The sequence below is a fragment of the Bubalus kerabau genome, chromosome 14 (genome assembly GCF_029407905.1).
Source record: "Bubalus kerabau isolate K-KA32 ecotype Philippines breed swamp buffalo chromosome 14, PCC_UOA_SB_1v2, whole genome shotgun sequence".
NCBI classification, from domain to species: Eukaryota; Metazoa; Chordata; class Mammalia; order Artiodactyla; family Bovidae; genus Bubalus; species Bubalus kerabau.
Window position 1 is genome coordinate 14,260,760 of NC_073637.1, and position 26,384 is coordinate 14,287,143.

The 26,384-nt window shown below is 41.9% G+C and overlaps 1 long non-coding RNA gene across 1 annotated transcript in view; it reads left to right on the top strand.

Annotated features, from left to right (window-relative positions):
- Positions 1-18,574, top strand: part of LOC129627185 (uncharacterized) — a 32,520-nt gene extending 13,946 nt beyond the window's left edge. The window contains exons 2-4 of the long non-coding RNA XR_008702465.1: positions 1,607-1,669; positions 17,299-17,414; positions 18,409-18,574. This is a non-coding gene — a long non-coding RNA (uncharacterized LOC129627185). The remainder of the gene's footprint in view (positions 1-1,606; positions 1,670-17,298; positions 17,415-18,408) is intronic.
- The last annotated feature ends 7,810 nt before the right edge of the window (positions 18,575-26,384 follow it).

Consider the following 26,384-nt stretch of genomic DNA (forward strand, 5'->3'; position numbering starts at 1 on the left):
TATTCCCAAGGGTCTTTCTAGAGCTGTCCAGACCAATAACGGGAGATCTGGTTCAGAGCCCAACCCTGTGTCTTTGTGTGTGTGTGTGTGTCTCATCTTTTTTATCTCTCTCAATTATTCCCTGCTCTTATAAGCTGAGATAAAATAGAAAAATTTTCTATAAAGCTTTAGAGTGTGAGGACCCCTTTGTATTAGCTTGTTTTGAGGCAGGGCTATCATCTGCCAGCCCTATCTTACAGGTCTCATGAAACTATGAAAATCAGATAAAGTGATATAAACGTATTCTGGACACTATACAAGAATATTCTGAAATAGACTGTTATTTCTGCAAGAAACAGTTGGAGGAAATTAAGCAAGAGATGTAAATGCAGCAAGCATGCACAGAAAGTTGATTTCCAAGAGTGTTCATTGTCTCTCGATGGACGTAGAGTGTCTCGATGCCTAGGTCTCACTCTCCTTTTTAATTGAGAAACTTAATTTCCTTATTCCCTTTAGCTGTTTCATAGATCATTGTCCTTTAGGGGTGGAAGCTATTTCTGTTATTCTGTTTCCTTTTCTTCCAACCATGTAATACTTTTTCCATATCTGGCTTGCTTACTCTGGAACGGGAGCAGCAAACTGGATATCTCTGGGAGCTTGGTTAAAGTCACTTGCCTAGATTTAAATCTCCAATAACGTTTTAAATACTTAGTATTAGCCAGGTCCATAAATATGTCTGAGATAACGACCATCATTTTTGTATGAGCAATGACATATAGCAAATTATGGAATTTATGGATTCCCTGCAGTACATAGTGTTAAAGACAGAAATGATTAGTTGTCTGGAAGTTCAGGTCTGAGAGACTGCATCAGATACATCTGTGTGTTTTCATGGAATCTTCCTGAGAGGAAATATTTCATTGTCTGTCTTCTGAGGAACAGTTATACCAGGTGATGCCAAGAACCACTTCTCATGGTTTTTGTCTTCCTAATGGAATAAAAGAATGAGATTTGTTGATTATTTTTGTTAAAATTCACTGTCATCTTCACTAAGATAATAAACCAAAGGATTACTTGTTAAGGGGGTGTACTAGATGGCGCAGTGGTAAAGAATCCAGCTGCCAGTGCAGGAGACACGATAAACACAGGTTCAGCCCCTAGGTTGGGAAGATCCCCTGGAGAAGGAAATGATAACTCACTACAGTATTCTTGCCTGGGAAATCCTACGGACAGACGAGCTTGGTGGGCTGCAGCCCATGGGATTGCAAAGAGTCGGACACGACCATGACTAAACCACCACCACCACTTGTTAAGATCTACAAATGTTTCTCTGCTGAAATCTCTTTCATTCTTATGCCTGAGACATCCATGAGAGCAAATACCAAAAATGTTGGAGAAAAGGAAAGGAAAAGGCTATGTTAAAGGAGGAATAGTGGCTTTTCAAAAAAGAAGATAAGGGAAGAAGAAAACAGGAGGCATACTACCCTCCATGAACTCTGTGCAGATCACTGACCTAGAGTTACCTGCTTTTATTAATAACAGTTGCAGACTTTGTAGAACACCCATTCCACACCACAGACTGGACTATACACTTGGAAAACATTGTTTCTTGTATTCTCTTTAACAGGAAGGGTAAGCAATTTGCTCAAGATCACGCATCTAATAATTGAAGAGCTTTGTCAGTGACCAGGTGGGTAATTCTGCTAAATTCTGTGGTTCTCTATTAGGGACTTCATGTGCTCACAGACACAAACCACATGCTAAGCAATAAAGGAAGTATTTGATGTCCAGGCATCTTAACACCTTTAATATATTTACATATTAATTTAGATCTTGATCAAGAATGGATCCTGGACACCCACATATCCACTATCTATGCACCTTACCATGACCCACAATGACCTGCTTCACATGACCCATGGCATATCTCGAGTCATATCCTTCTCGTGTGGTAGATTTTTCAAAGGTCACAAATACTAGCAATGCCTCCCCCATCAAGAAGTGAAGTCATTTTCCTGATCTTTTGATTCTGGGCTGGTCTATGACTGCCTTTGACCTGTTGCATTTGGTGGAAGTGATACTGTATGTCTTATGAAGCAGGGCCTCACAGGACATTACAGCTTCTACTTCATAGTTGCAAATACTCCATCTACATAAAGAAATCCACACTAACCTATTAGAGACATGGTCCATCAAGAACCAGTAGCGTTTGCCAGAACGAGGCCCTCCTTGACCATAAAGCCTCCAACGTGACTACAGTGCCAAGACATGTCTCGAGCCCCTAAGTTGGTGGGAGGTATGTTAGGCAGCAAAGGATAACGGGGCTACCATCACCCTTCAGGCTCTGGGCTCCAGCTTCTCTGGTCTTCTCTCAGTTTTCTGAGCCCTAGACAAGGGAAATTTCCCCCTCCTGCCTTATCCAGTGGCTTACTCCTTGACATCCTTTAGGCCTCAGCTTAAAATCACCACCAGAGAAAATCCTTTCCTGATCATCTATATACAGTAGATTTCTTAGTCTCCATACCAGTCCCTTGCCTTGCTTTTCAATGCATGTATAATAATCTGCAACTGGTTTGTTATTGCCTATTTTCCTCCTACCCAACTGTAAGCTCTGTGAGAGGAGGTAGAATATTTATCCCATTCTCCACTGCAGAATGCCTGGCAGAGGGATTCGTCCGCCTTCCCTTAAACTTCCTTTACCATTTTTGTGCACACTTCTGCACACTCTCAACAACCAGCCCTTGCTTCTCCTTTTGGAGGGCTCCCCCCATGGCTGATGAAGACCAGGTGGATTGACCTGCAATGAAGCACAGAGAACTGAAGACTGGGAATGTGTATAGCCCAGGCCAATGATCAGGAAACGGGGTGTGTGAGCACTCAGTCGTGTCTAACACTTTGCAACCCCATGGACTTTGTAGCCGGCCAAGCTACTCTGTCCATAGGATTCTCCAGGCAAGAATGCTAGAGTGGGTTGCCACTTCCTCCTCCAGATCTACCCGACCCAGGGATCGAACCCATGTCTCTTGCATTGCCGGCAATTCTTTACTGCTGAGCCATCAGGGAGGAAGTGTGGTAGTGGGTGTAAAGACTCCAGACCCTTTACCCCCAGGCCAGAACAACTCTGGGCTCTGACCTACCCTGCCTGCGGTTCTCACCTACAGGAGTGAACCAAGGTCCCCTCCACAGGACCTTCCTAGCTTATTTTCTTAGTGTGTCCAAAGTAACTGTATACCCTTGATTGGCTTGCTTCCTTTTCCTGTTTAATTTCCTCAATCTCCTGGAGGCTTTAATGGGAACTCTTCCTAAATGAGTCAGTTTCATGCAAATCCTTGTGTTAGATTCTGCTTCTGGAAAAGTCACCCTAAGACAACGTGTTGACTGAATAAATTCATGACAGCAATTCTTGATTTCCACATATTTCCTTTTCTTGTGGACTTCGTTAAAGCCACTTCATAATCAGAATCCAGATATATTCTGCAGCATCACTGGCCTTTGTAGCTGTGTTTGTGCAATCATTTTGGTGTTCTCCTGCACTTTGCCCTGGTGTTTTATAAGGATGAGTGGGAAGTGGAAAAACATAAGCACTGACACTAGCAATTAAACAATTGAGACAAAGACAAAAACCACTCGGTGTGCTGAAACAAGCAATCTTTGGTTATATTGGAATCCCCAGTGGACTGAAGCCGGTCCTCTGGATGTTCATTTGTGAAGAGAGAGTACCAAATTAAAGAACATATAGGATACTGAAATAGATCATCTGGGACTGTATTGAAAAATGAGGCTTATTGAAAGATATGGAGAAAGCTTTAAAAAGTATGGAAATTATGAAAATGGTCACCAAAACCCCTTCCAGAGTTCCAAAGCCTGAGAAGTCCATGGAACCAGAGAGCAGTAATAGAGATGAGCCTGGCTTGTGTTCCCTTGTGAAGAGGGAAAAATAGTCTCATCCTCAGGTCTCATCTGACAAGTGTTTGACAAAACCTTGCAAAATCCTGTTAGTCACCCTCACCGTCTCCTGATGAATTTCCTACTCAGTCTCTCAAAATCACCACCAGCAAGTCCTTCTTGTGCATTTTAAAATAAATTTCTTCTTCTTATCAAACGTCACTTTAAATAAGGTAAAAAAAATTAAGTTTTGGAGGCAAGCAATTGTACAAGACATGAGATCTACTCTGCATTCCATGTTCAAACCAATTGTTAATATTTTGAATAGTCATTGCATAATTTAAAACTTTAGCAATGCTTCTGGATTCATGGAACAAAACTGCTCTGTATCACAAGCAAATTCTGAGTTTCTCCAGTCCTATTCTTCCTATCACACAACAGGTGGTTTGAATGATTTTGCAAACAATTGGATTGTCTTGGTTCAAAGACCAAGTCTGAACTCCTTAGCATGACACACAAGGCTCCATGTGGTCTGACCTCCATGTTTCTCCCGGCTCATCCAACTCCTGCCCCTGTCCACACCTGTCTCTCTGCTGATAAAGGAGCACATGGAGCTACACATACCCAGGAAGCGGCAGGCTCTTCTCCCCTGCAGGTCTTCCCTCTCCAACATGCCCTCCCTAGGACTTGGTCCAGATGAGCCATCTTCCTGGACCCTTGGAGTCCCCACTTCCATTAGCCTGAGTCTCCATCCTGTATAGCCCTCCAGAACCCTGGTCTCCTTCTAACATAACACTTGTACCTTAGTTTTAAAAATAATGCCAGCTCACTCCATTAGATTATAACCTCCCTAAATAAGGGTATTATATTACCTTATACTCACAGTCACTGTTTTAATTCATTTCCATATATAACTTGTATTACTACAACAACCCTATCAGATAAGTATTCACAGTGGCCCTCACTTTAGAGGTGGGAGAAAGAAAGGAGAAAGAGAAATTAAACAATTCTCCCATGACCAAATATCTAGTAAGCAACAGAGCCGACTCTGTGACCTTCATGCTAGAACCCTGCCTCCTACTCCAGGTCCAGGATGTGAGATACAAGTACTCAGTAAAAACCGAATAAGCAGACAATTCTACCTCAGAGAGGAAACTCAGATCTGAGCAAGGATAGGGACCATTTGTTTGTTTGTTTGTTTTTTGATTTTTTATTTTTTGGAAGGTTTTATTTATTTATTTTTTTATTGAAATGAATCCTCCACAGGTATACATGTGTTCCCCATCCTGAATCCTCCTCCCTCCTCCCTCCCCATAGCATCCCTCTGGGTCGTCCCAGTGCACCAGCCCCAAGCATCCAGCATCATGCATCGAACCTGGACTGGCGACTCGTTTCATACATGATATTATTCATGTTTCAATGTCATTCTCCCAAATCTTCCCACCCTCTCCCTCTCCCACAGAGTCCATAAGACTGTTCTATACATCAGTGTCTCCTTTGCTGTCTCGTACACAGGGTTATTGTTACCATCTTTCTAAATTCCATATATATGCATTAGTATACTGTATTGGTGTTTTTCTTTCTGGCTTACTTCACTCTGTATAATAGGCTCCAGTTTCATCCACCTCATTAGAACTGATTCAAATGTATTCTTTTTAATGGCTGAGTAATACTCCATTGTGTATATGTACCACAGCTTTCAGCCCTCAATGTCATGATCTATTTAATGGAAGCAAAGAACTAGCTAATAAAACCTAGAGTTCGGGGACTTCCTTTGTAATCGGCTTGGATTAGTGGTTAAGAATCCACCTGCTAATGCAGGGGACATAGGTTCCATCTTGCCCCGGGAAGATTCTATATGCCATAAAGCAGCTAAGCCGGTGTACCATAATTACTGAGCCTGTGCTCTAGGACCTGTGCTCTGGAACAAAAGAAGCCACTGCAATGAGAAGCCAGCATACCTCAACAAAAGAGTAGCCCTCGCTCACTGCAACAAGAAAGCCCTCACATAGCAACAAGACCTAGCACAGCCAAAAATAAATAAATAATTAATTAACTTAAAAAAAAAAAGTTGAAAGAAACCCTTGATTTGATAGAACCTCTTACCTCCAGCGTCATGAATTGACTCTGGAATAGCGGTACATGCACTGCCTTGGGGACCAGAAGATCTGAATCCTAGTATCTAGCTGGGTCACCTGCCACTAGAAGCACCTCAGCCACTTCATCTATGAACTAAGCAATGGATGAAATTGATTTAGAAGCCTTTTCAAGATGAGATGTTCATGTTCTGTGATTCCAACAGAAGAGTTCTGCTTTAGAGACAAGCACTTGCTGTCCTTCTGCCTCTCAGTGGTCACCTCCCCATCATCATTTTTGTCTCAGTGTGAAATCCTGGTTTTGTAAGTTCTAAGCAGTGTGATCTTGGAGCTTACTTTTAACTATTGCATACATCATTTTTGCATCTCTGTCTCCACTATTGGAAAGAGAACTGACATATTACTGCTTAGCTGCCAAGTGTCTATGGAGTGTCTACAGGGTGTTGTATCTAGTAGCCCTGGCCATAGGAGGGAAAAAGATGTTGACTTGCTGATTTTTATGGAGTCATGGTACATTATTATTTAAAACAATCCTAGTGAGTAGATAGATAGATAGGATCTCAGAGGTAGTATTGTCAGCTCTGTTTCCATCCTTTGGGTCAATGATTGATTGAAACAGCTGACAAAGGAGAAAATGACTGCTTGCCATCACAATTTTGTGTTCAAGTTTGATTTGAATTAACACATGGGACAAATGCAATGTTTATACAGACTGTGGTTGAAAAATATTGGAAGGATACAGAGGTCAAGTCCATTCAGCACACAAACACTGTTAAAAAATCAAAATGGTCAGTTCCAGTTCACAACAAGTGTAGGGAAAATTTGGAAGTAAGATTTCATTTCCCTTTAATTTTCTTGGCAGCTCTTTGGCCTGATATGAAGCATAGTCTAATTTGCATACTCATAGAATCACACTAAAATTCCTATCTCCTGATTTACATTGTGTGAACTAATCTTCATGGAGTCAGTTCATTTTAGGTGTCTCTGCAGCTGCTCAAGAAGATGAAAAATGAGAAGAGGAGAAACAAGAGGGTGAAAAAGAGAATGAGCAGAAGGGGAAGAAAGAGGAAAACTTGACCTCAGATTCAAAGCTTGCAGTTTCAATAATAGCCATGGGACTTCTCTGGCAGTCCAGTGGTTAAAACTCCATACTTCCATGGCAGGGGACATGAGTTCAGGGAACTAAGACCCCACATGCCATGTGATACCAAAAAAAATTTTTTTTAATAAAAATTAATAAATATCACTTGAGCAAACCTCACTACTAAAAATAAAAATAAATAATAGCCAAAATATCAGATTCTTTTGCTCCTCAAGAATAAAACCAGAATTTCCTTAGATAAGAAAAACTTTTATACACACAAATATATGTAAACACAAAATATTTACCTTTCAAGGTACAGTGGTGTTAAATTAAGGTATGTAGACTATTTCTAGATAAGGCTATAAAGAATTACCAAGCTAGTATAATGTTAATAGAATGATTCAATACTCCATCTGTTTTCTACTATCTGTGTGTCTGTGTCTGTTGGTGGATAAATGGAATCTTAAATTTGGTGTGTCAAATAAAAACCAAGCATCTCTTAGTGTTCATAAACTTTTAGAACCTTGGAATGTGTCATCTTGAGGTCAAAGCCGTCATTTTATTTTATTTTATTTTATTTTTGAGGCCCTGATGCTGAGAAAGATTGAAGGTAAAAGGAGAAGAGGGCAGCAGAAGACGAGATGGTTAGATGGGCATCACTGATTCAATGGACATGAATTTGAGCAAACTCCTGGAGATAGTGAAGGACAGAGGAGCCCGACATACTGCGGTCCATGGGGTCACACAGAGTCAGACAGGACTTAGTGACTGAACAATAGTTGCTTTACAATGTTGTGTTAATTTCTGCCGCACCATGAAGCAAATCAGCTATATGCATGCATATATCCCCTCCCTCATGGGCCTCCCTCCCACCCCCTGATCCCACCCCTCTGGGTCACCACAGGGCACAGAGCTGAGCTCCCTGGGCTATATAGCAACTTCCTACTAACGACCTGCTTTACACATGGCAGTGCAAAACCATCATTTTAATATTAAAGAACTGATGCCCGGAGAGTTCTGTCTTCAGAGGGGCAGAGACGGCTGGACCTTCAGCAATGGTTCTGCTCCCTTCATACAGCAGAGTTGCTGGGAGAGGCAGCACATGTCTTGTGGCCTCTGCATCCAAATGAGACCATGTGATCACATCAACTGAGTGGGTGGGGAAGCTGGAAGTGTCACTCCCAGGCTTCTCAGCACCTAAACCATCTCAGGTTAAGAAGCAGCTGTGCTTTTTCCTACCTCCCTTCCCCCATTTCCTGACTAGACCCAGAGGATGCTGAGGCCTTTGAGGGTGATAATTCCACAAGATGGGAAAAACCTACATCGCTGAATCATCAAATGGAAAACATTCCTTATAAACCAAGAATACCCATGCAGAAGAGTTCTGGGAGCAAGAAACTAACTTCATGCTAAACCACTGAAATGTTAGAGATTTTGCTTGTTCCTGTGGCTTAATGTGACCCTAAGTAGCACAGATCATTAGTATTGGTCAGATTTCCTGATTGTCCACTCAGGATTCATGCCATTATTCAGATATGCTTGCTGCATCCATGACGCCTTGTGTTTCTGGATCCAACCTGGATTCCACTCCTAGCTGTATCTTTTTCCTCTTTGTCCCAAGAACATTGTCAGACTCACAATAAATACTCACTGAACAAAAGATCAACAGTTACCTCTGCTGTAAAGTGGGAATCGAAACTTTTAAATACCTGAAAATCAAGACACTGGATCATATGATTTTGTGAGTTCTTAATGCTCTGAAATCTGCAAAATTTCTAGCCCCCAAATCCTCCATATTCTACTGCTTTGTATGTCTTCAGTTTATCCTTAGTTCTGACTCTGTAAAATTTCATTCTTGTGATTTTCTTTTCAGATATCTCTCTATATTTAATATTGCTCAAACTGTCTGGTCCTGGATTGAGATGGGGGCAAACATGTTTCTCTTTAGCTTGCTAAGGCACATCAGAGCAGCTAATATTTATTAAGGACTTAATTTAAAAAGCACTCTACTAAGAGAATTATATGAAGTGGCTCACTTTTTCAACACTCCTATTAGCCCTATTTCATAGGTAAGAAAACATCCTTAGTGAGATTAGGCAATTTTTCCAATGTCACATAGTTGTAAATAGCAGAATTGGGATAAGAACAGAGGTTTAAGAGCCTAGGTTTCTAATCTCCAGGCTCTGCCACCCAATGACAAGCAACAGAGACAGACTGCGTAATCTAAGCCAAAAAAGTAATTTATTAGAAGGATTAAAGATGAGATCTGAGAGGGTGGGGGAAAACTAAAAGGAGTAGGCAGGGCTCAAAGCAGTTCTTTGAATCCAGTTGTCCAGTCATTAGGTCAAGTCTGACTCTGTGACCCCACGGACTATAGCTCTCTGTCCTTGGGGATTCTCTAGGCAAGAATACTGGAGTATTGTCCAATACAGGCGGAGGGTTGTGATGCCCTCCTCCAGGGGATCTTCCCAACCCTGGGACTGAACCTGCATCTCCTGTGTCTCCTGCATTGCAGGCAGAACCAATGACTTTTAAATGCTAGTTCATGATCAAGCACTCCCTCATCTGCAATAAAAGGAGAAAAATAAGTTCAATGAAGTTAATTTTTCATGAAGTTAAATATATTGACATTTGGGGTAGGGTGTTAGTGTCTTTTAAGAATTTGTGGTGACAGAATATGGTGTTGGTTTGGGTGGTTTAATATATTTGTGTATTTTCTAAATGCCAAATCAGAATGTCATCAGCCTTATGTCAGCCCATCAATTTTTACAGAAAAGATAGCACAAAGCTAGTTCCAACTTTAAGACTCTTTGCATCAATTATATGCATAAGTCCATGGGTATTGATGCACAAAAATGCATTCCTTCTCATGATTTTTATATTCATCCCTTGGAAGCTCCTAACAGCCAATGTTCCAGGATTACTGAGAAGAGATAATTGTCTTAGTAATTTGTAAAGTGGGGAATAAAGAAAAGAGGAAGGGAAATAGGGAGAGAAAGAAGAAACGAGGAAAAGAAGGGAGAAAGAGAGAGAAGGATGGAGACTTCAGCTCTATCCAATTGGTCCTAAAAGGTTGTTTTTCTCCCTATGAGTTGTAAATCTACTCCAGAAAAATAGATACATGATAGATACATAAACAGGTAGATATAGAGACAGGAAAGTAGACAGATAGATGGGTAGATAGATAATAAATAAACAATGGATAAATTGATGGATAGATAATGAATATATGGTTAAATGATGGCTAGAGAGATAGATTAATAGATGGATGGTTGGATGGATAGATGATGGATAAATAGATGGATAATGGATCGATGGGTGAATAGATAGCTAATGAATAGATGGATGGATGGAAAATAGCATTCACTGAAATAAAATACACAGCCTAAAAGATGAGAATTATGTTTTATTTGGTAGACTTGCTGAGGACTTAAGCCCAGAAGGCAGCTTCTCAGGTAACTCTGAGAGTCTGCTCCAAAGAGGTAAAGGGGAGAGCCAGGATATATAAGAGGTTTTGCAAATAAGAAAAAAGAAAAGAAAAACAGTAGTTGGAACATCAGAAGATTCGTGTTAATTCAAGAAAAGCAGATATCTCTAGTTAATGAATTTGCTGCTTATCTATGCTGGGAAAATGCAAGAGTTTGGGCTTACTGATATCCTTCCTTTGATATGCACGTTCACTATCTACGGCCAGTATCCTGCTCTTCTCTGTCCCAAATTGCCTCAGCATGCACAGTGGGGGTGGCTGCAGTGGCTGATGACTTGATGGCCACAGCATCCTTTGTTTACTGCAAGCAGCTTCTTCATTCCCGAAAGATAGATAGATATATTTTTAAGGCTTCAGGCACAAAGATGGTCTAGCCAGATGTTCTTTGCTCTTACTAAACAGAGCAGAGGAGAGCAAACAATCCACATAACCAACCTCTTATGCTGAGGTAGGTTAAATTGCAGCAGAACTCTTCTGCAGAATTGTAGAGAGCAATTTAAATAATGTCTTAGGGTCATACAGCAGCATTTTTAAAAAGATGTCTATAATTTTATATTTTTAAAAGCAGTCTACAGAACTGAGCAAACAGTATGGTTAAGGTATCGTATTTTTTCCAAATGTCTTTTACACTGTCCTGATATCCTCTTACATACATATGTACTGATGTGCGTGTTTGTGTGCAGTGCATGCGTTTTTTTTTTTTCCCACCAGGATCCAATCAAGGTCATTGAGTTTGGAGGCTGCTGAAGTCAAGAACTCAGGTTCCTCTTCACTGTGCTCAGTGCCTTCCCTTCCTTTCTCATTTAAACATCAGCTGGGACCTGGGGATGTCAAGATTCTTGCTGTGGAGGGGAGGAGGATGGTCTCCATTGCCTGGAGATTCCAGGCCCATCCAAGACAGAGCCATTCCCATTCCTGAGAAAGAGAGAGAAGCCTTGCAGAGCAAGCAACTAATGGCCAACTAATCAACTGTCTTAAAGATTACCATTCAGACTACAGACAAATTGATCCAGCCAACTCTGTGCAGTCAACTGCCTGAAATTCTCCTCAACCAAGAACATTTGATTTGCTCAGATGCCCTGTCATGTTAGAAAGTGACTCATTTACTCTCTGCTTCACTCTGTGATGCATAGACCCAGTTGCTGTGGGTTTTCATTAGACTTAAGATTTAACATGAGTGAAAGTGAAAGTGGAGAGTGAAAAAGTTGGCTTAAAGCTCAACATTCAGAAAACGAAGATCATGGCATCTGGTCCCATCACTTCATGGGAAATAGATAGGGAAACAGTGTCAGACTTGATTTTTGGGGGCTCCAAAATCACTGCAGATGGTGATTGCAGCCATGACATTAAAAGACACTTACTCCTTGGAAGAAAAGTTATGACCAACCTAGATAGCATATTGAAAAGCAGAGACATTACTTTGCCAACAAAGGTCTGTCTAGTCAAGGCTATGGTTTTTCCAGTGGTCATGTATGGATGTGAGAGTTGGACTGTGAAGAAAGCTGAGCAGCAAAGAATTGAAGCTTTTGAACTGTGGTGTTGGAGAAGACTCTTGAGAGTCCCTTGGACTTCAAGGAGATCCAACCAGTCCATTCTGAAGGAGATCAGCCCTGGGATTTCTTTGGGAGGAATGATGCTAAAGCTGAAACTCCAGTACTTTGGCCACCTCATGCAAACAGTCGACTCATTGGACAAGACTCTGATGCTGGGAGGGATTGGGGCCAGGAGGAGAAGGGGGAGACAGAGGATGAGATGGCTGGATGGCATCACTGACTCGATGGACATGAGTCTGAGTGAACTCTGGGAGTTGGTGATGGAGAGGGAGGCCTGGCGTGCTGCAATTCATGGGATCACAAAGAGTCAGACATGACTGAGCGACTAAACTGAACTGAACTGAAAAACTTGGCCTAACTCTAATGGTACAACTAACATTTAATTAACATGGGGGGGAAAGGAAAGGAAAAATCTCAACTCCAGAAAAATAAATGACCCAATCAAAAAATGGGCCAAAGAACTAAATAGACATTTCTCCAAAGAAGACATACAGATGGCTAACAAACACATGAAAAGATGCTCAACATCACTCATTATCAGAGAAATGCAAATCAAAACCACTATGAGGTACCATTTCACGCCAGTCAGAATGGCTGCGATCCAAAAGTCTACAAGTAATAAATGCTGGAGAGGGTGTGGAGAAAAGGGAACCCTCTTACACTGTTGGTGGGAATGCAAACTAGTACAGCCACTATGGAGAACAGTGTGGAGATTCCTTAAAAAACTGGAAATAGAACTGCCTTATGATCCAGCAATCCCACTGCTGGGCATACACACTGAGGAAACCAGAAGGGAAAGAGACACGAGTACCCCAATGTTCATCGCAGCACTGTTTATAATAGCCAGGACATGGAAGCAACCTAGATGTCCATCAGCAGATGAATGGATAAGAGAGCTGTGGTACATATACACAATGGAGTATTACTCAGCCATTGAAAAGAATACATTTGAATCAGTTCTAATGAGGTGGATGAAACTGGAGCCTATTATACAGAGTGAAGTAAGCCAGGAAGAAAAACACCAATACAGTATACTAACTCATATATATGGAATTTAGAAAGATGGTAACAATAACCCTGTGTACGAGACAGCAAAAGAGACACTGATGTATAGAACAGTCTTATGGACTCTGTGGGAGAGGGAGAGGGTGGGAAGATTTGGGAGAATGGCATTGAAACATGTAAAATATCATGTATGAAATGAGTTGCCAGTCCAGGTTCGATGCACGATACTGGATGCTTGGGGCTGGTGCACTGGGACGACCCAGAGGGATGGAATGGGGAGGGAGGAGGGAGGAGGGTTCAGGATGGGGAACACGTGTATACCTGTGGTGGATTCATTTTGATATTTGGCAAAACTAATACAGTTATGTAAAGTCTAAAAATAAAATAAAATTTAAAAAAAAAAAAGAAAGAAAAATCTGTATCATCTATCCATCTATATATCAGTTGCCATTTAGTTGTTGTAGCTTATTTTTTTATTGCATTGAAAACTCCCAAGATATATTTTGAGATTATTTACCCTCTTTTATAATTAGACTTATCAGGACCAGCATCTTTTCACAAGATAATGTTCTTTAAAAAGACGTCTGCCTTTGTGAAACCTATAATTCTAACTTTTATGTTGCCATGTTATGCTACTAAATTCATTTTAGATGAAAAAAATTCTTTGACTCTTAGTCCAGAGTCACTCAAAACAGGCTATAAGAATTTTTGAGGCTATAAAGGCATATCTACTTTTTTATGATGAAAACTTAGTAGGAACAAGGCTCTATACTGTAAAGCAAAGGCCCTGACACTTACAAGTAACCAGCTGTAAGGGGTCAAATGGTGCTTACCACTCCCCAAAAAAGATATGTTCCTATTCTAACCTTTGAAATCCATGAATATGAACCTATCTGGAAAAAGGGCCTTTGCAGATGTGCTTACTAAGAATATCAAGATGAGATCATTGTGTGCTATATGGATGGGTCTTCTATCCAATGACAAGTGTCCTCATAAGAGACACACAGAGAAAACATGGGAGAAACAGAAGAGAAAGGCAGAGTTTTGCAATCACTAGATAAGCTATGACAAACCTTGAAAGCATATTAAAAAGTAGAGACATCACTTTGCTGACAAAGGTCCATATAATCAAAGCTATGGTTTTTCCAGTAGTCATGTATGGATGAGAAAGTTGGATCATAAAGAAGCCTGAATGCTGAAGAATTGGTGCTTCCAAACTGTGATGTTGGAGAAAACTCTTGGAAGTCCTCTGGACAGCAAAGAAATCAAACCACTAAATCCTAAAGGAAATAAATCCTGAATATTCACTGGAAGGACTGATGCTAAAGCTGAAGCTCGAGTTCCAATACTTGGGCCACCTGATACTAAGAGCCAATTCATTGGAAAAGACTCTATTCCTGAGAAAGATTGAGAGCAAGAGAAGAAGGGGGTGACAGAGGATGAGATGGTTGGATTGCATCACTGACTCAATGGACATGAGTTTGAGCAAACTTCAGGAGATAGATAGTGAAGGACAAGGAAGCCTGGTGTGTTGCAGTCCATGGGTTCACAAAGAGTCGGACATGACTTAGCTACTGAACAACAAGCCAGCATCCAGAAGCTGGAAGAGCCAAGGATTAATTCTTCCCTAGAGCCTTCAGGATCAAGTGACCCACCTGACTCCTTGACTTTGGACTTCTGGCCTCCAGAACTGTGATGATGAAATAAATTTATATTGTCTTAAGTCATCCAGTTTATGGTAATTGATCACAGCCAGCCTAGGAAACTATTAATAACACACCATCTGTGTGATCTTGAATGTGGTACTTGAAGTGGCTGGAGCCACTTTTCCTCCATATATTAGATGAGGAAAGGCACACCTACCTATAGGGTTTTAGTGGGAGTTAAACCTAAAATAACATAGGAACCTGGTACTTAGTGGGTGCTCAATAACAGTAGTTGTAGTTATCACATTGTTGTTACTAATTCTATGAATTTCACAAAAAATTGAATCAAAGCAATAATCAGGGACTTTATTTCCTGTCCCCAAAATATGTGATGAAAGACTGGCCTGCTTTTAATGCAAGGTTTAAACTATTGAAAGCTTACATTCAGGGATTTTTTTTTTTTCCAGTGGCTTCACCCTACCCTTAGATAATGATAAATGCTAAGCTGAGTAAATATTAAACTAAAGAAGCGGTCAAAGAAACAGGTATAATTAAGCTGGTGTTACAGTCTATTAACCCCCTTTATAGGAAGAAAACAATGGTCTTTCTAAAATAGAAACCCAACTTGAACCATGGGCTGGAAAATCTCATGAGTGTGTAGTCTAATTGGATTAGCCAGTCATGTTTCTCCTCTCCATAAGCTCTGTGGACTCCCCATTTCAGAGAGAAGCTCCATCTCTCTTTTTGCCTTGCTCACGTGTCCTCTCAAAGCATTCATTCATTCATTCATCTTGTCATCGCTATTGTTACCCTCCCTCAATTATGATCATTCATCTTCATTGCCCTCGCTTCCATCACCACCGTCCTAGTCCAGGCTTCAGGAACGCTTTCCTGGATGGCAGCTGCTGTCTCATGGACCTTAGTTTCCCCCCCGGGCACCTCTGTAAACTGTTTGCATGAAGCAGCGAGAGTGAGTAACAAAAAACACAAATTACTCCATGCTGACACACAGCAACGGCTTCTCATCTCACTCGGAGCAAAATCCAAGTATCTTGCCCTGAACTCTGCAAGCCTAACATGACCCAGGTCCACTTCCCACCTCTCTTACTAGTCTGGGTCCCTCCAGCTTCCTTGGTCCCCAAATACTCCAAGCTTATTCTTTCCCTCAAGACTTCCCAAGTCTTCCTCCTTCCAATGGTCTCTATGCCAGTCCCTTCCCTCCCTATGGCTGGCCCCTCTAGACCCTCAGGTCTCACTCCCATGTCACCTCTCCAGAAAGGCTATCTTTGACCATCCACCACTTTCAATCCCATCACCTTGTTTAATTTTCTCCTTAGTGGTTACTACCATCTGAATCAGAGTGTTTGTTAATTTTCTCAGTTAGTTTCTGCCTGTTTCCCTCTATTGAATATAAACTTCTTGACAGTAGGAACTTTGTTCACCTCATTCAGGCTGTGTCCCCACTGCCTAGAATGGCACTTGGCTCATCCAAAGTGACCACAAATATCAACTGAATATTCAACAAGAACTGACTCATAATAGTACTAATGGTTTCCCCTGACACCGGGAATATTTGTTAGGGTCTAGAGATGGGCCGAGCAGCCTAGTGGGCTACAGTCCATAGAGTCACAAAGAGTCGGACACGGCTGAAGCAACTTAGCATGGAGATAGTTCATACTGTCACAGCTGAGGTGTGTACTCTTGGCATCTTGCTAGTAAGTAGAGACCAGGGATGCTGTCACGCATACTGCAATGCACAGGAGGGTTCCTGCAGTGGCGAACTGTCCAATCTAAAGTGTCAAGAGTGTCAAGATTGAGAAAGCCTGACTCTTAGCCCACAAGTTGCCTACCAAATGTGGTGCAAAGTGCCGAGTATCAGTGCTTGATGCAGAAGATTTTAGGAGGGGGAAAACAGTAACCACAGTGTGTGATGACTGATTTATTAAGGGTAGGTCACAGTGTATGGAGTCTTAGAAATGGCATATAAGCCAGCCAGAAAGAGTTCAGAAATTATGGTGGGAGTGGGCAGAAGGGGAGGAAACAACCAGGCTTTTCCCATTCTACCAGTTTTCCCTAAACATCCAGACCATATCCACATACCACCTGTTCTATGATATAGACAATATTTTTCTCTGAATCCACTCAGTTTTGAGCTAAATACCTGTAAGATGTTGATCTCTCTAGTTTTATGTCATTGTCATTCTCCTATTAACTCATTTTTAAAGAGTTCTATTGAGATGTAATTTATGTATCATACAATCCACCCATGTAAAGTGTCCAGCAAAGTCGTTTTTTACCAGCAAGAAGCAGAGTCACAGGTATAGAGAACAAGTTAGTGGTCACCAGTGGGGAGAGGGAAGTGGGGAGAGGTGATATTGAGGTGGGAAAAGGGGGATTATTACAGGATTTTATGAAATTATGTGTGTGAAACTTCTGAATATTGAAAAATACGAAATTTAAAGAATACTTCATTCAATAAAAAAATGAGCAAAATTCAATTTTGCTAACTCCAATGAGAAAAAAAAAAAAGGGGAAACCAAAATGTTTTTCAATGTGTTCACAGAACATGCAGCCATGACCACAAGCAAATTGAGGACGTTTTAATCGAGACCAACTCCGTTTTGGGCTTCCCGGGTAATTCAGTGGTAAAGAATCCACCTGCCAGTGCAAGAGACCTAGGTTAGACCCCTGGGTGAGGAAGATCCCCTGGATAAGGAAATGGCAACCCACTCCAGTATTCATGCCTGGGAAATACTGTGGGCAGAGGTGTCTGGTGGGCTACTGTCCATGGGGTCATGAAAGTGTTGGACACAACTTAGCAACTAAGCAACAAAAACAAACACCCTTTTGAAAATGCTCACGTGCCTGCCTCCTGTGGGCCTCTTGCTGACTGACAGTGATAGAAAGCCCTGCCCTTTGGGAGACATCATGCAGCATCCAGTCTCTGAGCCAGGCAGGTGTGATCAGGCATCTCCTGATGTACTTGGCCTATGGTTGGCACAGACAGGAATGAGTCGGAAAGGGCTAAGTCCTAAGAAGCAACACGATAGGGCTTCATGGTTTGTGGAGAAGCCTGAGGTCAGGAAAGGCACCGAGAGCAAAGTCTTTTCATTTGAGGTCTCGCCTGCACAGATCACAGTGAGAAAGCCTTGGAAGTATCAAAGATTAGGACCCAAGGGTGAGAGCAGGGGTCAGCAACAGCAGGAAAATGCTTATAGCGACAGGGAGCAGCGGCCACACAGGCCAGCCCAGCCAGTCTGCTCAGGCCCATAACCTGGCCAGCCACCCAGAGTCAAGGGTCCACCCAGGTCCTCTGACTGCACTTCCTTCTTCCCTTTATTCTGCAGCAAGGGGGCAGGTAGGTGATGATGCCGTGTTCCCAGAAGACCCAAGCCCTCGCTGCCTCCCTCTTGTTCACCCCTGCAGGTCCCAGAAGATCTGTTTACAAGGACCCTGACAGCTCCACTCAGACAACCAAAAACTTTACAAGACAAAAATAGCACACTCAGTTTTGAGATATGAAAATACTGATAGGATGGCACAATTTCTGCACTGGCATCCTTGTCTGCTGAAAGATCAAGCCCTCTCAGGGTTGCAGGAGGCAGCTTATGTGATAAGCATCACATAAACACGGAGCTGGCATGTGAAGCTTTCTTTTCTGTTCTGCCACCAGACAGTCTGTTGCCATGGAAATCGTTCCGTCACCTTGCAAATGGAGTCTTCCTTCCAGAAGTACGGAACAACCAAGCATGTCTGCATGGCTGGGAACTGAACTTGGTAAAGCGTTGTCCATCTCTCCTGTATAGAGCATACCATGCTAATCTCTCATTTTGAGCCTTTTGACCTCATGATCAAGGATTTCATTACATTAATAAAGATATTTTTAAAAAAAGAGTAGTTTCTTCTTTGCTGACAAAAGCATCCCCATCAGTCATCTCCTCCCAGCCATCAAAAAGATTCCTGGTACCTCACTGATCTCAAAAAACCCAGCACCAACTAAGGGTCTAACTAGCCTACTTCTGAGTCTTGGGAAGGGTGCTGTTGGAATGCTACAGAGCTATTTGGCTTCTAAGAAGACATTTAGTCATCTCCTGAAAAGATGCCTTCAATACAAATCAGGCAAGACTGGGAGGTGGGGTGGAATGAATTGGGAGATTGGGATTGACACATAGACATTATTGATGCACCCATGCCTAGTGGCTCAGTCATATTTGACTCTTTGAGAGCTCATGGGACTATAGCCTGCCAGGCTCCTCTGTCCATGGGATTTTTTTCCATAGAACACACTAATGATACTATGTATAAAATAGATAACTAATGAGAACCCACTGTATAGTTTATGGAATTCTACTCAGTGTTCAGTGCTGACCTAAATGAATAGGAAATCCAAAAAAAAAAGGGGGGATGTATGTCTACATATAGCTGATTCATTTTGCTGTACAGTAGAAATTAACACAACATTGTAAAGCAACTATACTCACTAAAACTTAATTTTAAAATATCAGACCAGACTGCCAATTTCCAGGCAATGTTCAAAGTGTCATAAAGTGGTGATCTCAACTCACCACTTGTTTCTACACAAAAGTAACAAACTTTGTGAACCTTCTTTCCAGTAACAAAATGCTATCTGTACGTTTCCTGATTAGGTCTCATAAGATGGCTGAGGGCGATAACACTGCTGCTGGTATCATTTAGGTTTCCCCCACGGCTCAGAGGTTAAAAATCTGCCTGCTTTGCAGGAGACACGGGAGATGTAGGTTCAATCCTTGGGTCGGGAAGATCTCCTGGAAGAGGAAATGAAAACCCACTTCACTATTCTTTCCAGAAAAATCCCACAGACAGAGGAGCCTGGCAGGGTAAAGTCCATGGGGTCCCAAAGAGTTGGACACGATTGAGCACACGCACAGGCACCACTTACCCAGTGAGTCTGGAAAAGTCAAACCGGTGTCTTTTGATTCCAAATCCCCTGCTCACAGCATATTACATACCCTCAGGAAATGACAGTTCCTGGCAGAATAGGATCAGTGCAGAGAACATTACAGCCAGGTTGTTTGGGGTTATAAATGAGGTGAGGAGATCCTATTTTAGGAGAAATGAGGGTGGCTTCAGTAGAGGAAGCAATGTTTGATGAATCAGAGGTTTGAAAGTGGAAATCAGGAGGAGATTCTTAGTCACAAGGAATATTTACAGGTTTCCCCAGGGCTGGCTTCTCTGATATGGAATGAGTAAAAAGTTGGTCTTACAGGGTGCTCAGGGCTGGTGCACTGGGGTGACCCTGAGGGACGGGATGGGGAGGGAGGTGGGACGGAGTTCAGGATGGCGGACACATGTACACCCATGCCTGATTCATGTCAATGTATGGCAAAAACCACTACAATATTGTAATTCACCTCCAATTAAAATAAATAAGTGAATTAAAAAGAAAAAGAAAAAGAAGATGCTGAGATGTCACTCCTAGGAAGAGATAAAGAGGTGATGACACAGTTAGACCATAGAAGACCTAAACAGCATAGTCAATAAGGCAGATTTTGGGGTACATTATACTGTAATTTACACTCATTAAAAAAAATTGTCTTAAAAGCCTTCCACATTCTTGATTCTCATGCTTTTCATTTATGTTTTGAGAATTAAATGGGTTAATCCAATAAAGCACTTAATACTGTTCCCAATGTGAAATAAGTGTTAAAATGTTATCTATAGGATGGATCTTTGATCCTGATAAAAATATTGATGATCACTGAATTTTTTCCCACGCTTGTCAATAGTTATTTCTTAAGAGGAAAAAAAAAAAAACCTGGTTAGGAAAGAAATGAGTGGCCATGTATCTGTTTCACCCAGATTTTATGTGGTTGGTGCCTTCCTGATTGGCTGGAGAATGCACTTTGAAAGGTCAAGACAATGACAGTAAATTTGCACAATCTATATAGATAGTAGGCCTTGGTTCCTCCCACCACAGACGCAGACGCAAGGGCAAAAGCTTGTAAGCTGTCGCAAAGCCCATACATGTTACTACCTTTAGCTCTTGTCAATAGCGAGGGCTTCAGCGTTCGTAGTATTGCTTTCATGCATGCTCAGTTGCTTCAGTTGTGTCCAACTCCTTGTGACCCTGTGGACTGTAGTCCACCACACTTCTCTGTCCATCGGGATTCTCCAGGCAAGAATACTGGAGTGGGTTGCCATGCCCTCCTCCAGGGGATCTTCCTGACCTAGGGATTGGATCTCCTGCATTATAGGCAGATTCTTTACCCACTGAGCCACCTGGGAAGCCCATATGATCGCTTTAGTATAGAACAAACTCATATTTAGAGAATTCTGAGGACTTGACTTGTCTCCAAGATGGAAATTCTGTTCTGGTCTGCAAGGGGTTGGGGAAGGGGGCATGGCGCTTTGTGCCTTATGACCAAGTATCACACTGATTTGCTTTTACCCATCACCTTTACAATGCAATGAAAAAGGAAGAGCAAAGTGACTGACACACACACAATTAATGCTAACCAGCACATGTTAACACAGTCACAGATAAAGGGCCTTGAGCAACACACATCAATGCTTGGTTTGGTCACTTGTCCAACACCTGGACACCTCTGTCCTCGAAGCCTGTGGAGAACATTTTCTCAACAGTTTCAGTCTGTAAAGAGGTTGCACTTCAGGGGGTATTGATTTTTCTATAGCGTATAGAGTTCTCCAGAAGCTTGCTAATGGGATTCAGACGAATTCCCTTGGGGCATGAAACAAGGTCTTCATGATCTGGTTTCCTCTTGGATCTAGCAAAACAGAAGCATCATGGCAGTAGGACTTCTCAGGAAAGTCTTGCCAACATCACCTAGTAATAGCTAACAGTGAAGAAGAAGCATTCCCACCTCAAGGGTAGGGAGTCACTATGACAGATTTTCACCTTCATAGAGGAGACACTGACTCTTTGCAAATAATGAAACTCGTTCACAAACAGTCTAGTGTAAAGCTTAAGTCCTCAGATTCTGAGGCCAGATGGCTTGGGTTCAAATGCTAGACCTGTAACTTAATTACTGTGTGAGTTTGGGCAGATCACTCACCTCTCTGTGCTTCATCTTCTTCATCTACAGAAAAAACTGATAACAAAAATTAAATAAATTCAATACAGGACTCATTACTAAGAGAAATAGCACTAAAAATCCAATCTATTATTATTCAAGCTCTGTTGAGAAACTTAGGGGATTGGCTAATATATTCTAAGGCATTTCTATCACACAAGAAGATGCAGTTACATATATTTGTTTGGTTTTCTTTTAACATGAAGGAATAAGCACCACTTACATAGGAAATTCACTGTTTAGCTAAATAAACAAATAATAATTAGTGCATGCTTAATAATGCCAAGCGTAGAGCAGAAGAAAAACAAAAATAAAAATATTTCTGCTCTTGTGGAGCTTACAGATCTGGAAGGAAACATGGAAGAATAAAGATAAATAAGGAAAATGGGCAGCAAGCTAGATAGTATTAAGGGTTAGAGAAGAAAGACGATGCAGGGGAAGGTGGTAGGAGAGCACCTGCCATTTAATCAACCAACTCTGCTAAACCCCTATAGAAAGTCAGGCCTATTTTGGCCTTTGAAACAGAAATACACATCCCGGTTCAGTGAAATAAATACAATAATATGAAAACTGTACACAGATCCTGTTTGTAGGATGGGACCAACTGTGGTTGAATCATCTGAGGTTGTACCTAGAAACCTCTGGATATCTACATCCAGCCATCCTTGGCCTGTCACACCTGCATATCTCTGTAGAGACAGTGTCCTTTTCAGACCTTTGTGTTGCTTTGGAATTACCTCTTACCCATTCCATAGAGTTAAACAGAAACCCTGTATTCCTGAAGGCAGCACAGCTGTGTCACCTGTGTTAATTCTGCCTACAGTGGTCCAGTCTCTTTGTATTTGCCTCTTGCAAGTCCTGTGGTCCAGTGTTGTCTGGTCCAAGTGATCATCTGAAATGCTGAATTATTCATTAACTCTCCCCTAGAGCCCAGGGTAGGGACTGGGAGTGGCGGGTTGAGGGGACTGAAGTAAGGATGTCAGCAGCTACAAAGTCTGATTTTTTTTAAGGGGATGAAAATAGGTATAAGGCAGTAAAGATTAACATCTGAAGATCTGTGGTCTGTCATTTGTTCAGAAAACATTAACTGAGTAACTACCATGTGCCTGGCATTTTGCACAGGCGCTGGGTATGCAACAGTGAAAAAATGGAGGTGTCTCCTTATCTTCCCTGAGCTTCCAGACTAAGGCAAGATTGAACGCACACTGTCACAACAATATTTAACATCTGAATAGATTTAACACTATCGAAAGCCCTCCTTTGGTCCTCAGATGACCGTAAGAAAATAAATATTATCATCTTCATTTTAAATGAAGTAACTGAGATTCCAAGACTATGCAAGGAAAGTCAGAAGGTAAGGAGACCATTTAAGACATCATTCTAATGGGAAATTGACAGCTCCCATTATTCTTATGGTAAGAAGATTAACCTCCCAGCTCCTCCGGAACTGAGGCAACACGGTACTTTAAAAACCATGCAAAAGCAACAATTTAGCCCATACATAACTTCAATATAAAAACAAAACATTTTTTGGGGGGTTGGCACAGGCATATGGGGGAGTGTGAAAAGTAGAGCGTCTGTACAACTTCCCCAAGGGTGAGCCTCCCCAACACTACAGGGGCAGGGGCAGGCAGAGAGGACCCTAATTCCCAATCACTAACTTCAGCATTACTCCCGAGGGGACAAGATCTAGGGGTGACTGCTGCAACATGCTCTTTTCGTAATAAATATTTTAAATACTGATTTCAGCCAGAACTATTGCAATGCTTCGTCATTGGTGCCTGGAACAATTAAATACAAAACCATTAGTCAAATGGAAGGCCCTCTCAAGACAATGGAAGGGTCCTGACCCATTATTAACTATCGGTCGAAGATGTGCTTATATTTTTCCACAAAATGCAGATTCTTCAATTTAGACAGGCTGATTCGCCATGTTGCAGACCCCCAGACATCCAGTTCACCCATTGCTTCGATCACAAAAGAGGAGCCCGCCAGAAGGGGAGGCAAGATAAACATCGAGATCCCGGCGGGACCGACGGGGCTGCTGCAGCGCGAACTCCAACCAAAAAATAATTCTACTTATTCTGTTTTGGCTTGTCTACCCTCTTCTTATGTTTTTCTCTTTACCAATGATTCTGGAAAACTTAATGTACATGTGACTTTAAACTGGTGGACCCAATGTAGTGACCTGTGAATAATGTATGCTCTCATCTTGTTTAAACCCTCAATATAATGTTTGCTCCTTTGTAGTGTTACAACGTCCACCTTATCTTATAATGTAACCACTTATTGATATAACTATAGTCTTGCTGTATTACAACAACTTCAGGATTTAATGCGATTGCGACGATTTGTGGGCTTACTTATTTTAGGAATATCAGCTTTAATAACCGCAATTACTTCTGTTACTGTGGCAGCAATATCATTGACTCAACAAGTGCATACTGCCCAATATGTTGATACCATGTCTAAAAATGTTTCACTAACTCTAACAACACAGGAAGCTATAGATAGGAAATTAGAGATGAGAGTAGACGCCTTAGAAGAGGCAATAATGCATATTGGGACTGATTTACAGGCTTTAAAAGTGAAAATGGCTTTGTCTTGCCACGCTGATTACCGGTGGATATGCGTGACATCTTTAAAGGTACATGAGACAGATTATGAATGGGAAAAAATCAAAAATCATATCTCAGGTGTTTGGAACAGCTCTGACATTTGGCCTGGACTTAGTGAAACTTCATAATCAAATACAGACCCTGAAACACTCTTGACTGGATTTTACCGCAGCTAATGACTTTTTTCACACCTTCTCTAACTTTCATTTCAGGAAAAAACATTCTGTCTAATATCCTTGGATACATCGCTGCTGGTGCTTTAATTTTGCTTCTCATATTCATTCTTCCTTGTATTGTCAGGATTCTTCGGCAGAACATTCAGAAGCTCGCGACTGAGCTGCATCTGGCTGTTTTAAGAAATAAAAAAGGGGGAGATGCTGGGAGCCGGCATATTGCATATTGAGTGCATATTGCATATTGAGTGCAGCACTTTCCACAGCATCATCTTTCAGGATCTGGAATAGCTCAACTGGAATTCTATCACTTCCGGGAGCCAGCGTGAGGCACTCCGCCCATGACAAAGGTCATGAGGAAGGAGGCTCGGCATACGCAAAGGCGGGATCGAGCCTCAGGAGTCCCCCTGGAAATTCTCGAGCATCTACCCCCAAAACCAGAGTCTGCCTACTTTCTGCTTTGTGCTTTCACCTACACCTCTGACTTTACGGGGGGCTGTCTCCCACTACCTCTCTCTGAAAAAAGAGTTAGCTTACAGCTCCAGTTAATAATTCTTGGATGTGACAGTGTTTAACCTACAAACTCCTTTGGAAATCCTCTAGCCTGCCTGAATAGGTTTTTCTGGCCACATGTGATTGTTCAGAGCCTCCCAACTGTGAGAGGCAGGAGATGTTCTAAACTGCCTAAACACAGATTCCTTTGAGTAGTTAAAAGATTGATTAGAAAATGTATTGGTGAAGGGTTTTTCACTTGTTGGGCCAATGTTTGCTGCTAAGTCTCCATACTCCTTACCTACTGTGTCTTTGGCAGTGTATTGATTGATATAATGGGTGTATAGAAATGTAAAATGCCGCTTTGTCCAATGCTTTTTGGAAGGCTGGCGCCTGACTTTGGAATAATCACCTTTAGAGAAAGATAAGTTTCTTAAAATGTTAACAGGCCTCCGGGCCAGAAGATGATGTCAATCACCTGAACTTTTGCATATGATAAGTTTGCAAGAAGAAAGCCTGGCTTGCTGCATGACTCTACCCCTTCCCCCATTATCCTCTATGCATACCTTAAGGTATAAAAACTACTTTGGAAAATAAAGTGCGGGCCTTGTTCACTGAAACTTGGTCTCCCCATGTCACTCTCTCTCCCAAATTCCAGCTGAGCGTCCATCTGGAGCGCGGATGTCCTCTGCGACCATTTATTTGCCTGGGCTTCTAAGACCCACTCGAGAAGGTGTCTAAGGTGGGGCACCTTCCGCTATTCGAGAGGGCGCCTGCGGCCTCCGTGGTCAGAGCTAACCTGGTGTCACGGGTTATATTGATTTTCCGCGTAAACCAAGCCACTCAGCTTCTTTTCTCCACTGAATTTTCCTACTGAGCTATCCTTATTTCAGCTGCTTTTTTCCACTGAATTTCCTCACTGAGCTATCCTTATTCTATTACTCTTTGAATCTTTGATGAATAAATAAATATAAATAGGTCGCCGACGCCGTCCCCGCTTCGAATACCCTGGATCAGCCGGGGCTGGACCCCGGCAGGTGACATGAGCTTCATCACCTGCCGATTCGAGACACAGAGAGTTAGTTTCTCAGTTGCATCTGACTCTTTGTGATCCCATGGACTATAGCCCACCAGGCTGTCTATGGGATTCTTCAGGCAAGAATTCTGGAGTGAGTAGCCATTTCCTTGTCTAGGGGATCTTCCAGACCCAAGGATTGAACCCAGGTCTCCTGCATTGCAGGCGAATTCTTTACCATCTGAGTCACTAGGGGTCAGAGGGCGAATGGCTGTACACCT